Source organism: Eupeodes corollae, chromosome 1 (assembly GCF_945859685.1).
Source record: "Eupeodes corollae chromosome 1, idEupCoro1.1, whole genome shotgun sequence".
Taxonomy (NCBI): domain Eukaryota; kingdom Metazoa; phylum Arthropoda; class Insecta; order Diptera; family Syrphidae; genus Eupeodes; species Eupeodes corollae.
In genome coordinates this window covers 216144350-216159913 of record NC_079147.1, presented here as the reverse complement: position 1 = coordinate 216159913, position 15564 = coordinate 216144350, and the positions used below count along the sequence as shown (strand labels likewise).

The 15564-nt window shown below is 34.0% G+C and overlaps 1 protein-coding gene across 2 annotated transcripts in view; it reads left to right on the top strand.

Moving 5' to 3' along the window:
* LOC129943488 (protein real-time) overlaps positions 1 to 15564 on the top strand; it is a 65069-nt gene that overhangs the window by 40212 nt on the left and 9293 nt on the right. The gene's annotated exons all lie outside the window — the stretch shown is intronic.

Below are 15564 nucleotides of genomic sequence, written 5' to 3'. Positions count from 1 at the left end.
AAAATTGATATAAAATTGATATCAAAATGATATCGAAGTATGACGAGGTGAATTTCTCCAAGTCGTATTGTTTAAAGTGGGCGCCAGGAAACTTTTTACTGGAAGTTTACCAAAACCAGAAGCTGGAAAATTAGTCTTCAAACAAAGAATGAAATACAAGAAAGGTTTTGTTTTCCGGATGGGAAATTTAAGTTGTATTTATTTGCCTGGAAAACCTTGGCCGAAGCCGGGATTAAAAACCAGGATCTTTTTTAACAAAAAAAAGGAAAAGATACAAATTGCATTATGGAGATTGACAGAAGGTCAATTCTCAATAAATGTATTGCAAACAAAAGAAAGATTATTAATCGATAACCAAAATTAGAATACAAAAAAAAAAAAAAACAAGAAAAATCACTTCAAGAAAATTTTCGAAAACGGTTAAACACTTTCCGTAGTACCGGGAACAAAAAAAACGGACTTTTGACGCGAAGGTCAAAAGGACGAAAAAAAACAATATCTTTCAAAAAAACAAAGAAAACACTATACTTAACTTTTCCACTTCCACCACAGCTATCGTAGTCCTTCCTCAAAGAAAACTTTTCTCGACATTCCAACAAAATGTAGGTTTTTTTAAAACAAAATCCTTCACACGGTTTTTCCTTCGTCTAATAACTTTGGGCGCAATCCAAAAAGTGGCCATCATCATGGCGAGCTTGACCCTTCCGGCTACCTGCCCTTAGGCAATCCTCTCGGATCTTTTGCGTGGTGATCGATCTGTCTCGGTCCCGCAACTGCCTCCATCCATAAGATTGGGGTGTGCGACCGAGAAGCCAGACATCTTTCATCGCACGCGATCTCTTTAAAAGGTGATGCGATCACCCAGTAGCTCAATGAGTGAGTTCAGCTCTTCACTTTCCAACCCATTCCAGCCAAGACTTTCTGAAAAAATCATATGGAATTCCTCGCATTACCGAGTATTTACACGCGCTAGTTTTTAGTTGAGGAAAGACTACTTATGTGGTGTTAAAGGAAGTCGGTAGCCAAGCCTATAATTAAAATAAAAGTTATTAAGATATTCTTGGAGTGATTTTTCTATCGTTACTAATTATGTACTTGATGGTGGGTCCTCGGCCATACTACGTTGAAGTTGGTGTGACTTTTCTACACACATTGTTGGGCATGGGTATCGTCTTCATGCCTTGACGATATTGTTTATCCAATATGTGGGCCAACCGTCGCACAGTTCGTTGGTGTGGAATCCTTTCGCACACTTTGGTAGGACCTGTTAAATTTGCTTTCCCAAAATGCTAGAAGAGCAGGTCACTGGCGGATGGTCCAGGTTTCTACTAAACTCTTCCAGAATTTTGCGGCCGCAGTAAGAACTCATTAAGAGTAGTTAGCAACAAGGGAGGTGAAACTTGTTGTGGTAAAATTTACCGCAACAATACTATAGGGTTAGCTTCAGATTTTCTTATTTAAGTTCTTTCGTCTTTAAGAGTAATTTTAAACGGATGTTTTCAATTTGCTTGACATTAAGTAAGATTATCTCATTTATGGATGTGTTCTTATTTCTGTATTGCTAAAATGACTAGTGGATGTTTTTTTTTTAAAGTGCAGTGTCAGTACACATATTGCTAATGTCCAAATTAATCGCAAATTAAAAATATTGTAAATAATTTGTTAAACAAAAATATCGTATACATTTTTTCTGCAAGTGTTTCTATTATTTTGGCCAGTTTAATTTCTATAAACTCAGAACACTATACGCCATAAATATATGAAATATATGTGAAAGAAATAAAAGTTAAATTTAAATTGTTAAAGTCATTGTTAGCTGAGTTAGTGTTGCACCCTAAATAGACCGTCGCAAAATTACGTTAAAAGATTTGTGAACAGTATCTACCTGCAACTTGCCCTAGACAAACCTAAATGTAAATTTTCATTAAAATTACTTAAATCATTTGAGGAAAGCGAGGCTTACAAAATATAAAAGGCCAAGGCTCATATTACCATAGTCTATTTCTTTCAGAACATCAAAGTAACTAACTATTCACCGCACAAACCGCATTTGCAAAACAAATGGCAAACTGTTAAAATTCAATAGCTTTTTTGAATGTTTAAACAAATATAAATATAGTACTTTATTATTTTTTATAATTTTATCGATCAGTTCCTTTTTAGTCAAAACACATATATTTTTTTCTTTTTTTAATGCCATTAAAAAAAAATCCTAAGGACAAATTCATTTTGCTTCTAAAATAATAAATGAAACCGAAAATAGCCTTGAGTGCGAAAAAAGTAAAAACTACAAACAGTCAAATCTCTCTTAGTTAATTTTTATGTAAAGTATATGTGCTAAGTATTTAATTAATAAAAAAGGAAATGTTTAAAGATTTTATGTCGGATTTTATCAAAACGAAAATTTAAATGTATCTCAATAAGTAGAACAAAAGGAGGTTAGACAAGCTATTTGTATCACTAAAACGGTTAGACTTATTTAAATGATCGCTTAAACGTTGAATAGCACTTCTCTCAAGTAGCAGGACAACTATTTAAATATCTCAATAATCTATGTACTGAGACCCTACTATGTAACTCGATTCTACAATGAAATTGCCCGAATTCCAAAAATTTGGTACTATGTACCTAATTGACTACTTTCGAACCAACGAAAATCGAATAGTTCTAGGAGTGCCAACTATATTCTTATGAGCTTTCGAATAAACGAGGAACAACGTAACTCGAAAGTAGAATTTAAAACAAGGCAACATCGAAAATAATCACTCTACATCAAATGAGTTTGCGAGCTAAGTTTTTTTTGTCAAAGTGTAAAGAAAATGTTGAATATGTGTTCCATCTACCACCCCAATTACACCGGGAATTCTTGATTTTTCAAAAAATAGCGTTTTGACTTTCGTTTCTCTTCTTCAATTATTTCAAAATTCATCATCAGCTTGCACATGACTCTTAAAATTGAAGTCAAAACTTCGTCAAGTATTTTTGACATGGTTTGCTGTGCAATTCCAGCGTTTTTGTCACCACCGATTTGGTTTTGGTAACCTCCTGTTGCCAAAAAATGCAATGCTGCTGATAACTTCATGATAGTCGGAACAGCATTTTATCTCCTGCGAGTAGTCATGTAGGATGATATGGCTCTTAAGAAAACTAAAACAAAAGTATATATTTTTCATTAAGAATGTGTTCAAATATTCTACCATATATGCACATATGTACAAACCTTTTCTCACTCACATTGTTTTAGAAATATCTCTCATTTCCTTGCAAATTGAACCAAATTTAAACGGTGTCCATTTTTGTAATAATTATTCTTGTCCAAAAATTTGATGTTTTTTTGTTTTTAAACTGTAAAACAACTCAATACTCGTTCGAAAGTACAAATTTGTTTGAAAAAAAATTTGATATAACTGGCATCCGATTCTACTTTCATACGTAGGACGATTTGAAAGTAGAATCGGAAATGAGTTTCGAATAGAATCAAAAGTAGAATCGAGTTACATAGTAGGGCCCCAGAAGTCATATTATAGTTCAAGTTATAATTCCCGGATTTGTTATGCATTTCGTGTTTTAAATTCATATTTGAGGGAAATATCAGAATAAGTAAATTTAAAAATTTCATTATATACCATCGATTTAAGGAAATTTGACTGTAATTACTTCCATTCAATTCCCAGTCACTCTAGAATAGGAATTAATTACTTTTTTCCCCTAACAATAGTAATTGTAAAGTAGAGATTCACACAGCAAACAAACAAACGGATATACATATTTTATTTTTGTTCCTTTTAATGTCTCTGAAATACTTTATTTTCGTCTCCAAGTTTATAAATGTAGAAAAAGGTAGAGCAAAAAATAATAATTTACATTTATTGTTCATAAATCAATTAAACTACATTTACTAACCTTGAAATAAAAATCAATATAGCTTCACCCAGATACAATATATGTGTAAAAATGTACCTATCTTATCCACGAATATCTTTATCTGTTCTTATATATGTATATATATGTAAACATACATGTTATGAAATATCCTTGTAGTCTGGACAAGCTGTTGTCTCGTATATATCTATGTTATCTATAACAATACCATGAACTAGTTATGCAGATAGTAAACGAAATTCCAATAGCTACTTATACATACTTGAATTTGCTTTCTCTTGGCGCCAACAACGCATGGAAGGAAATATAGGTTCTCCACCTCGTCAGATCTGTGGTGGTCGGATCTACAGAACCAGTAGAAAGGAATCGACTTTTTGACTAAGATTAGAAAAAATGTTACGGAACCGATAGTTCTGTCTGATAAATCATTGATCTGTTGCGCTCTTAAACTTCATTTTAGAAGAACTATTGCCACCAGTCCGAAATCCCTAACAAACTGTAGCTATTTAACTTCCCAAAGAAAGAAAATGTAGTCGGTCCAGTTTGTCAAATTGAAATTTTTGACATTTCTCGATGCTTCAAGGTCCTCAGAATCTAAATTAAAAGTCTGTGTGTGCGTACGTTCGTACGCGCCCTTACGTTTGGGATGTTTTTTTTCTTCGGCCATATCTCAAGAACCATCAGAGATAACCACTTCAAATAAACGTTCTCATAAAGATTCTAGCATCAAAAGATGCATAAAGGATTTTCAAATTAATGGAGTGAATGGTATATTTATTAAAGCAATTTAAAAAAATGTGACCTCGAATAAATGAAAAGTTATAATATAATTTGTTTAACATTGATTTAAATTTAAAAAAATCAAATTACGGTTTTTTTATAATTGAACAAAAAAAAAACTGAAAAAAAATGTTTGAATATTTCGTCAGCAAAAAATTATATTTGATAAAAATAGAATTAAAGGCTTGTTTTTTGAAAAATAAAAACCAATACTACTAAAAGCTGATAAAATTTATTTCCGACTTGAATTTCTTAGCGACAGTCAAAGATATTGGCTTTACTTTTATTTATTATTAAAAAAACATTTGATTTTTCAGAAATCTCCAACCGGTACTACTAAAATTGTTAAAAATTGGTTTTCGACTAAAAATCTTCTGAACAATTAAATAAATAAAAGATAAAGATAAAAGAAAAATAAAATAAAAGATATTGAAATCGAACCCGTTTTATCATATACAAACAATTTTTGTTGATTTTAAAAAAAAATCCAATTGACAACTTATTTTAGAAAACAATACCCTTCAAAATCTAATAAGATATAATTTTCGACTCAAGTATTATGAGACCAAAGGAAGATGACTTCAAACTTTTTTTCCTTACACTAAATGTTTTTATTAATATTTTGTAAAACTCTTAGAAAAATCGACGCATGGTAGTTTTTTTTTATAGTAAGCGAACACTAAAAGGGTTTTGTGTACCTTTAATATGCCAAAGACACAGTGTGAGCATTAGAAAAAGAGGGAAGGGTTGGATAAGAGGTGTCAGTGTACATTGATTTTGAATTCCTGAACATTACAATGACAGGGAAAGATAGAGCGTACAAGGCATTCCACATTCGCTTAGTACGGCTTAAAAATGAATCTCTGCACTTCATAGTACGGACGAAGTTTGGCTCAAGGGTAAACTGATGGGCATTCCTAAAAGCGCGGGTATTACGGTTAAATTGTTTGAGAGGAGGAATACAATTGAATATTTCAATAGAGCACAGTCCATTAATATAACGGTAAAAAATGTTGAGACAAGAAACTTTTATTCGGCGTTCAAGTGACGTAAACGAGTTGATGATGTTAATGTCACCAATCATTTTAAAAGCTCTTCTTTGAATACTGTCCAAGAGGCTTAAATAAATTACTGGAGAACAAGCCCAGAGATGAGAGTTATATTCAAGTTTCGGACGTATATAGGTTTTGCAGATTGTATCCAGATCAGAAGGAGAGAAACATTTCTTGCATCTTCTCAAGAAACCTAGACATCTTGCGGCGTTTTTGGCGACATCGCGTATGTGATCGGTCCACAAAAGTTGGTTGCTGATGCACATTCTGAGGATGTCGAGATTTTAAGTTTCATTGATTCAAATGCCACTCATGGATAGTGGCAAAGAAGGTATATCTTGCTTTAACGATACAAGACAGCATTAGGTTTTCGAAGAATTAAATTCCACTCTGTTTTGTATTCCAAATGTTGTGTAGGTCGAATCCAAACAAGAGGGTTGTGAGTCTGGAAACGAATATGAAAAGCTGAGAGTTCTATTGTCAGTGAAACAATGTGGATTAGAAGAAGCAGACAAGAGATCATTTATAAAAATGAGGAAAAGGGTCAGAGACAAAACGGAGCCCTGGGGTACACCAGCATTTATATTATGGGTTTCAGACTTGAATCCGTCCAAAACAACTTGTTTAAAAGCTTTCGCAGTGGTTTTGCTAGCGTGCTAACGAAAACAATGAAAATTGACCTTCTAAATCGCGTTTGGACAAATCCGTTTTTCTTTAATTGACCTTTATTTTGCAATAGGAAAACTCCTATCAACTGTTTTTAGTTTCTAACCATTCTTCTCACAAACCATTTCGCTAAGGGAAATGAAAACCTTTCTTTTTGCCACATTTTCTTAAATGTTGTTAAAAGCCAAACTGAGGAGACTCACATAGTCATATCTCACTCTTTCCTCTTAAAGATTTTACCCTGTTTACTTCCACAATATTATCAGATATCAACGAGAGGTTTTTGTTTATTATTGAAATACAAATATTAAGTAGATAATGCTGTTCAATATTGAAGTCTTTTGTTATCAATATTGTTTTTTTTTTTTAAGTTTTATTCCATTGGGTAATTTATGAAATTCCCAAATGTTTCTATAGCTTGTTTTGATTTTCATAAGTTGAGAAAATCAACAAAACTAAGAACAACGACCCCTGGGATATATTTGCCTGTATGTCAAGGCGTCTTTATGCTATCTCCGGCCCTGATATTCTCGTACAATAGCTAAGGTGAATCTACAAAACAAATACATCAACACAAAATTATTGTGAATGGAAACTTGGCATATATTTTTGTGCGAACTTTGCTCCTTTTTACACACACACATATGAATAAACATACACAGACACTACCCAATATAATGTCTGTATGAATATTCTTTAATATAATCTAATTTATCTTCCCTGTCCAAGGATAGAATCATAATTTAGAATTAGTGGCAATAGCCGACGTGTTTTGTGACTAAATTACGGAGCAGTTGCCTATAATTTAGATGTTTTGTGCTCGGCAAAGATAAAATAATTTAATAAAATATTATTATTTATTTATATTGCATGCACATTCTATTCCACTCAATTCTGCCACCTTATTTTATGTTCAAATTGCAAAATGGGATAGTACATTACTTGCATCCGGTATCACATAGATAAAAATACATTCAATCTCATTCAATTTGACTCATAATGGATGGATGGATGAATGAATGAAAACAAACAGTTTTTTAGATTAAATTATGCAAGTTGAAAACTTTCCAAATGCTTTGGCATTAATATTTCTTTGTTGACTGAAAAAGGTTAACGACAGTATAAATATGCGCTTAAAAAAACATGCAAATGTACATTTATTATATTTTACTGACACAACAATAATACAATTTTAAGAATATTTTCTTTTAGATATTAAATTGGCGCATCGAAAATATACTTTATCTATATCGTTCAAGCTATTGCTTCCAATATAGAATGCAAAGCTTATGATGGAAATTAATTTAAATTTATTTGCCACACCACCACCACTGAATGACCTTGGAGCGACCACTAACGCTTTGAACATTCATTTTAAGCGAATTTTGAATGCGAGATAAATATTAATTCTACATTTTATAAACAAACAAGTAAACAAACAAATAATGTATTCTGGAAAACACGGGGCGTATGAGTGATATGTATTTTTTGTAGTTCTAATTTTTATTCACGCAGCAATCGTCGTCGAATCGACGCGTTTATGCCAGCCGGCCGGCGCGCTGTGTGCTAAATATGAGATGTTTACATGCATATATAGTTTATTATTTTGTTTTTATCAGTTTTTAAGTATTTTTTAAACAAAGTTCTTTTTTGATAAATGGCAAAAAAAAATTTGTTTCATATTTTGATTATGAGATTTAAAAAAAATAAGTTTTGAAACGTCTTAAGTAAAGAAACAAGCACTTTCAAAATAAGGTTGTAAAGTTTGGTGGACCCTTTAACACGAAATACAATGTGATAGCAAAGTAGTAAAAATTGAGCATTTTAGGTCATATTTTTAGAAATATATTAGTTTCGTGGTCGCACTGTTCAAAAGTAGTTTTGATGGATGATTTTGTTGCTTATTTATTTTAGGCAACACTTGGTTTTGACAGCTCGCGTACGTTTCGTGTTATGTGTTACTGTCAAACAACATCAGTCTGGTTAATGGTCAGTTTAATAGACCTATAGAGGTAGCTATTCGAGCTGTTGGTTTTGGTAAATGGATTCTTAAATGAAGATCCACTTCTTTATCGAAAAATGTTGTTCAGCAACAAAACTCATTTCTGCTTTAATGGATGAAGAAGCCGTAATTGGATCGAAGAGCAGTCATAATCATTGCAAGAACTATACCGATGCAAACAGAAAAAGTTACTGTTTGGGTTGGGTCATAAGCAGGCGGAATCATTGGGCCGTATTTCAATGATAAGGCGTACTGCAAAGTTACTGTGAATGGCGAGCGTTACAAACTTTTTTTTGTCTCGCATGACATGTTATTTCAACCGGACGATGTTACATGCCACACAGCATACGCAACAATGGACAAATTGAGAGGCGAGTTTGGAGAACGGTTGAACGGTTATGAGCCCATTTTGACTGACGCACTGAATAATCAAACATTTATTTGTGACATACCGGCAGAAATGTTCGAAAGGTTATGGACTAGGCGGATTGAACATTTGTATGAAATAATCTTCAAACATTTTTCTGAATTTCGCAATCAATCGTTATTTAATATATGCACATTTTGCTCGAATAGATTTTACAACTTTTGTCTTTTGTATGGTAGTTTTTTTAGGTATGTAAAATTCTCCATTCAATGAATAGCTAAGTTACTGCCTTTTTTTTCCTAGGTCTCCCTTTTTATGAAATTATAAATTATTTCATAACCTTGTGTTAACTTTATTCACTGTCTGATTTGGTACATCACCCTTCGCTAATTTGTTTCTGTTGTTTAAAATTGGAATTTCTCAAAAATACTACTAGGGTAATTTAAAAAGCCTTAACAATGAGAACCAAATAGCACTTTAAAACAGCAGAGTATACGAAATGGCAATCATATGTATGCTTAATGTATACTAGTAATTGATTTCAATCTACATCATTAAGCTCGTTTCAATTAGCACTCTTTATGGAAAATTTAACTAACTGATGGGTTAATAGATATATTCCAAATTCATATGTGCTCTCAGTCTAATAAAATCACTGCTGTTCTTATGTAATAAAATTGTATTATTGGCATGCTCTTTATACTAGACTATATACTTTAATAAATGAACATTTATTGTCTTAATGAAAACAATATCGAAACTTTCTTAGCCTTTAAACAAGAAAAGGAAGACAAAAACATGTCGAAACTTTTAATAGAAATATTTTCGGGCTTTAGAAGTATTTTTGTAGTTCACGTGCATTAAATCAGCATAGCTTTATTCAGATTTATAACCTATGCGGACGACGTTGCTATAGCAGGAAAACATCTTAACACCTTAAAAAAAACTCTTAAAAAATGCCTTAGACAGACTAATACTTTGGGATGATCGCTGTGGACTGAGTGTTAAACCACACAAAACCGATTAAGTCTTATTTTCGAGGAAATACAAAATTCCATTTTTCAACCCTCCCTTTATTAAAGGAATCCAATTAAAATTCTCAGACGAGGCTTAATACTTGGGTCTTGTCTTAGATAAAAAAGTAAATTGGAATAGCAAAAGCTACTCTAGCTCTCTTTTCTTGCAAAAAAGCTATTGGTATTCTGGGCTTACAACACAGAATCACGCATTGGCTATGCACATCGGTAATCAGACCGATTTTAATGTACAGTGTGGCAGTATGGTGGACTAATTTAGAGAAAGGTATAAACAGGGATAAGTTAAATAAAGTCCAACGTTCAGCTTGCCTATGTATAAGCGGATCGCTTAGCACGACCACATCTGCCGCACTGGACTCCTCCTAACTCTACCTACCTAACGCCTCTTGACATATTTAGCAAACAAATAGCTGCAAGCTCTGCTATTCGCCTAAAAGCTTCGTCGTAATGGACTTACAACAACATTGGCCTCTCCGTAATTCTTAGGTATTTAGAATCAATTCCAAAGCACACAGACTACATCCCCCAACTGCAATTCGACAGAAATTTCTATACCTCCCAGATCTTTTTGGGATGATTGGATATCCTGAAAGATGAGTCAATGCATTTCAATACAGATGGGTCAAAAACAAAAGTAGGGTTTGGTGGAGGTGTGTACTCTGAACGACTGAAATTAAATCTCTCATTCCGCCTTCCCAATCATTGTAGCGTGTTCCAGGCGGAACTTTTTTCGATAAAGGAAGTCTTTTCCTGGCTTAAAGAAAACGTTATATCGTCATCTGATATCCGTATTTTCTCAGCTAGCCAGGCCGCTATCAATTCTCTGGGCTCTGTCTCTACAAACTCTATAACAGTTCATAATGTAGATAGCACAACAGTTTAATATTCACCTTTGCTCGGTGCCGGGCCAGCAGGAACGGTACAGTACAGCCCATCGTACCACGTTTGGCACGTACTTGCATACCAATCGCTACATGCAAACTGTTGCTAATGCAAGACGGTGTGAGAAGGGCAGGCACCAGGTGGAACAACATTACATGTCAAGTCACAAAAAACATCTGGCCAACACTGGATTTAAAACGTTCAAGGTGCTTGCTAGCAAAGCATGCCACTCGACTAGGCGTATTTTAAAATGACTTTTGCAGAAGCTGTATGGACGAGGAAGAGGAGGAAACCGTTCTTCATCTTCTCTGCACATGCCCTGCTCTGGCTCGAAAATACAAGAATTACCTAGGAGAATTCTTCTTTAACGATCTAAATCATATCAGCATAATCAGCCCCTCACGTTTCGTAAGGGGCTCTAACTGGTTCCATTGAGCTTAGGAGGAAGCCTCAAGATTCATGTGGTATCACAATGGGCCATTTAGGTGGCCTAAGTGTGCACGTTTCCATCTTGGACAGCCACTTTAACCTAACCTAACCCGTGGCATGATGGTTAGTGCGTTGGACTGTCAGGCCAGAGACCTATGCCATCTAAAGTTTTCTCACGGGTACTGCCTCTTCCGAGGAATTGAATAATTCTTCAAGATTAATTCATTAAAAGTACTTTCTCAAAGCCCAATCGGTTTGGGCTTTAAACTGTAGGTCCTCTCCATCCCTGACAACAGTGCTCGCCAAAAGGAATGGGTGAGTTTTTGTGTTCCTTTCCCGGAGGTGTTCAAATTCATCCTCATCCAATATTCCCATGATTTACTTTGAACAGTTAATAACAATTCCTATCTCTAATAGAAACAGCAATGCATATCCTAGAAATCTCTATGACACATTTTGTTCAACCTGCAAATTTAAATACGACCCACATATACTCGTAGATCCACTCTTATTATACTAAAATAAAAAAGTCCCTTCCATTTGTATAAAGTTTAATGTTTAAAGCAACTTTTAATTGATACTTCAACCATAGTGAGTGTGTCTAAAGGAATGCGCAATGCGAATAGGAACAAAAACAAAAATATTACCACACTTAAAATAATTTTTCAAACTTTATGGTTTCTATATCATTAAACATGTCCTTGAAGTGTATTATACACTTCAATCTTGTATAAAACACACAATTTCCTATTCACCTACTCATTAAATTACCATGTACAAATTAATCCACTTAAAAGTATGTAACAATGTAAAAGTCACTTATTTTGACTTTAGAAATTATGAGAACAACAACCATCTGCATTGTTGTCGTCCGCTTCAAAACTATTTATCTGAACATATATGTACAATGTACATACCTATATGTTCGTATATAATTTAGTTAGTTACCTTCCAGAACAGTACCTATACGTGCCAGCGATAAAAGTTAAAAGTAGGTAGAAAGATTTTGTAAAACTATCTCCAACAAGTTGTATAAAAGTTCCTAGGACACACCTTTTCTATGTAGGACATCGACATTTAAGCTAGATGGGCATAGGGTGATTTTTTAAAATTGAATGAAACAGGCATGATTTTTTAAATTGACATTAAATTTACTTTATTCAAAAAGCAATCTTTTTGGAACTATACTTTATAAACGGGTTTTGGTATATCACCATCACGATTGGCACAGACATAGTTTTTTTGTGGATGTCTAAATTTCGAAGACTTTTTCCAAGATTTGTGGACGTAAAAATGCAATATCGCTGTTAATCCCACGATCTTGGAGACCTTTAAAAGCATTATTTTGGAAATAATGTTGCACAATTTCGAAGCGAGGTTGAGGCTTCAGCCTATTCATGTTGAAATACCAAATCAAACTTTAAATAAATCACTTCACACCTTACAAAATGGGAGCCAGTAAAAATAGTGCTGCCAACTTCAGGTTCTAAACATTAAAAAAGACACCCGTTATTATATTGATGCCTTATTGTGCAAGAGTGTATCTTTGAATGTTTGTCTCGTATGTAGCTTTGTCTTGAAAAAAGACGTCTATAATTTGATATTTATTATTTGTTAATATTTATAAAATCCAAATAAAATTTAAAAAATACATACTTCACTGATGGTCCTTTGAGACACCCTGCAAAGGAATTTCATTCCATAAATAATTCCACCGTCTTTAAAATTATAGGTGTATAATGAGCATTTCACGGTGAAACTGCAAAACAAGAAGAAGAACAAAAATAAAAATCGATAAAGTGTTTAAATAATTAACGCAAAAGGAATATTCGATTTCGAGGTCGGGGAATCTTCAAGGACATTCGTTGTGGTTCTTGACTTTAGAGGCAAATATGGCTTTTGACATTAAATTAATGGCTTGATAATTAAATTATATCCTAAGACAATTTATTATTAATATTTAACAATATCAAAATCTTCTATAATGTAAAAACACTGATGTAGAGCATTAGGCAGAGAGAAAAAGAATTTTTCATGCATTTCTTTTAATAGCAGACCAAAATTCAGCTTTAACCTACATACATATTTTTAAATTATAATCTTATTTAGAACCGAAAAAAATCTTTCATAAACTTAAGAAAATCAGAACAAAGTCAACAAAACGGGCAACAAGCTTACACTCGCTCACACTGTTGAAACTCAAGAGTTTGCCTAAGTGTGATTCCAACAACAAATCCACACCCAAATAGACGTTGCCCGGTGCATCCCATCGCACTTCTTGGATGGCGGTAATATCTTAGTTGCAGCAGGTTAGGGCTTCCACTAATTGTTCGGCTACACGTAGTCTGTTAGGGGACCTAAAATTCCACGTACAGATCCGAAGTTCGTTGTCCTTATTTCGTTTGCTTGGGTTGTCAACAGTAAATCCTTCCGTATCCGAGGCTTGTTGGTTTAAATGTTTCTTAAAAATCGCAACACTCAAAAAGGGCCACAAAAATACTAACTCCCACCTTGAATACTTTTCAAGACCTATTCAATCATTGTTAATCAGACCTGAAATTCTCACCAACAAGTTAGTGCCAATTTTTTACACTGACTGATTTTTCCCAGGGTATGAAGGCATGTAAGGGATGTGAGTACAAATAATAGAGGTACTGGTGAATTGGAAAAATATCACCAAACTAGGCTACTGACTTTTATAAGAACACAATAGCTATTCACTTGAGTCAAGACAGGAAAATTCTCTGAATGTAATCCGAATTAATCAATTTTGCCTAAATAAATGTTAGAATCGTTCCACTGTTCAATGTTACACCAATATCCATCGCTCAAAGAACAATGTCAAAATACAAATTTTAAACTCTAAAGCTACAATTATATACGGTCAACGTGAAAGGTCGACTCTGAGGCGTCACCAACATATCAACATTTGCTCTGTCAACTCACCGCAAAACACTACAGTGTTAGTGAATAGAACGTTGACTTTCACACGAATGAAATCCTCCGTTCAATGCTGTCAGTTGAATCGTCCGTATTTGAATCGTTAATGTATCAATGTCAATGCCTTGAGTCGCAAAACTTTAACGATCAGACGACTTGACAAAATAAAGTTTATGTGTATGTGACATTACACGGTGACAGACAATTGTGAAAGCGTTGAATTAAAAATGTGTCTTAACTTAAGCGTCAATGTACGCGTCAACGTGTAGACAGTATTTTTCGTTGTAGATTGCAACGTGAAACCCCTACCTACAGTTTATATGCCGAATCCGAACGGCTAATTTGAGAAAGTACTTTTTCATGACAAGAATTACTCTTGGAGAATTTGTCGATTCCTCGCAAGAGGCAGTACCCATGAATAAAACTTTAGGTGGCACAGATGGTGGCAGGGATCGAACCTTTAAAGTCAGAGCTTGATATATTTTTTGCTAGCTTCCTTAATCTGGTCCATATTCCTCTAGTATGGAGAGAAGTTAAGGTTGTTTTCATACCCAAACGGAATATTGGTTGCATTTAAACCCTTAAAAAAAATTGATACAAGACTTCTGTCTGTGTCACTACATGTAAGAGTAAATCGATGGAACACTATTGTTGCCTTCTTTGACATTGAAGATTCTTTTAACAACGTGTGGACAGATCTGCTATCACATATGCACTATCATCTCTGAACGTAGATTCGCTTGGTGAATTTATTCAAAAAATACTGAAAAGCAGAATAATGAACTCAAAACTATATGGATATTATCCAAGAAGATTTGTCGGCAGAGGTAAACCGCAAGGTGGTCCTCTATTCTCTCAACTTTGGAACCTTGCAGTCAATGAAATCCTAACTAGTCTGCATGTGGATGGTTGTAGAGTTATTGCCTATGCGGACGACGTTGTAATATCAGTTTCAGGTAAGCGCACTCTAAAAACTCTTCAAATAAGCTAACACAGTTGGCATACCGGTGTAGATTACGTGTAACCCACACAAAACCGATTTAGTTCTATTCTTCAGGAACTTTACAAAAAATCTTTTAAATCAACTCTTAACTAATCATCTAATAACACCATCGGCCATTTTGTAATACTTAATATTTTAGAAAAAGTTCCAGGGCACACAGACAGTTCGATAGGAACTTCCAGATTTCTCTACTTTTCAGATCTTTCTGGGAGGACAGACACTTCTGAAAGTCTAGTCAATAAAGCTGGATCAAAAACTGATGAAGAGATTAAACCTAAAGCCAAATATCTTATTCCGCCTTCCTGATCATTACAGCGTTTTCCAATTACTGACTAATAGAAAAGCAAGCCACGTGGCTCGGTGTATTCTCAAATATTCATTTTGTTGCTCTAGCTTAAAATGGTAGGACCCATCTAGCAGAATTCTTTTATAATAATCTAAATATCATAAAGTAAGCCTCAAGATTCATATAGTATGGCCATGGTGTGTCTTTCTTCATCCCAGACAGCCACTTAAACCTAACC